Source organism: Palaemon carinicauda, chromosome 1 (genome assembly GCF_036898095.1).
Source record: "Palaemon carinicauda isolate YSFRI2023 chromosome 1, ASM3689809v2, whole genome shotgun sequence".
Lineage (NCBI taxonomy): Eukaryota > Metazoa > Arthropoda > Malacostraca > Decapoda > Palaemonidae > Palaemon > Palaemon carinicauda.
Window position 1 is genome coordinate 218,296,806 of NC_090725.1, and position 1,141 is coordinate 218,297,946.

Here is a 1,141-nt window from a genome sequence, read left to right on the forward strand (position 1 = left end):
CACAAAAGTTTAAATAAAAGCAAAGCAGTACACCTTTATGAACTCTGAACCTCTCCACTGATAATTGTCATAATGAACAAACCAACAAAATATGTTAGGAAATACAAAAACACTTCGATTATTAGTCTAACTCACAAATTAAGTTTCATAAGAAATTACAGTCTACTTTATAGGTCACAATCAGATTGACAAGGTGTAGGGAATAGTTGGTAATTTTCAAAAACGTAGTAGACAAGCTTGATTTGATAACTGCTATATCCAATGTCAAGCAATTTTTATTTATTGTCTATCTACCTACCTATTTACTGGGAAAAAAAAAATCCGGTACTGTATTTTGGCTTTAAACCTTCACCAATAATTATCGTCAGAATGATGACTTCATGAGGCTCCACCCACTTTGGCCTCGATATAATTCAGGATAACACTGAAGGCTATCATGGGCATTGTTGGATCAGAAAATTTAAATTCTGGCTATAAAAACTCATTTCTCGAGTAGTTGTAAAAAGTGCTAAATGATCCTCAAGGATCCCAGCAGTTGCCCTAAACGTTTAATTCATGTATACTACTGTTGCGGCATTACTGCTACAGTAGCATTACTACGCTAGTACAGATACCCCACCCACATTTATGTATCGTTCCGCCATTCATAAAGTCTTGGTCATGTTTTTTCACTGTGCAATAAGCCATGGCCTCAGAAATTAAGTTTAACATTAGATAATAGGCTATTTCATTAAGCTGACAAATTATGGCAACTGGGTATGTTGTTGCCGATGTTGAAGCTAAAGATAAAGTATGGTATCATTCCTTCATTGCATTATCATCTTTACTACTATTTGTTTTGCTACATGTAATAATTATTTTAAAGGATAATTGAATTATGTTCACTTTACTTCTATAAATTCCCATTAATGTACAAATAAAACTCCTAAAACTATTCATGATTTATTTACAACATGCAGTCATGGCCAAAACATAGCCAACACGGTCGCACGGCCTAAGAAAAAGGAAAAAAATTATATAGGATGATCCGTTGGTCTGCTGGAGAGTTTAGCACAAAATTCTTATTTTTAAAAAAATAGTTATATAAAGACGGTTTACATACAATCTCTCCTTTTCTCTCTCTCTCTTGGTGGCATGGTGA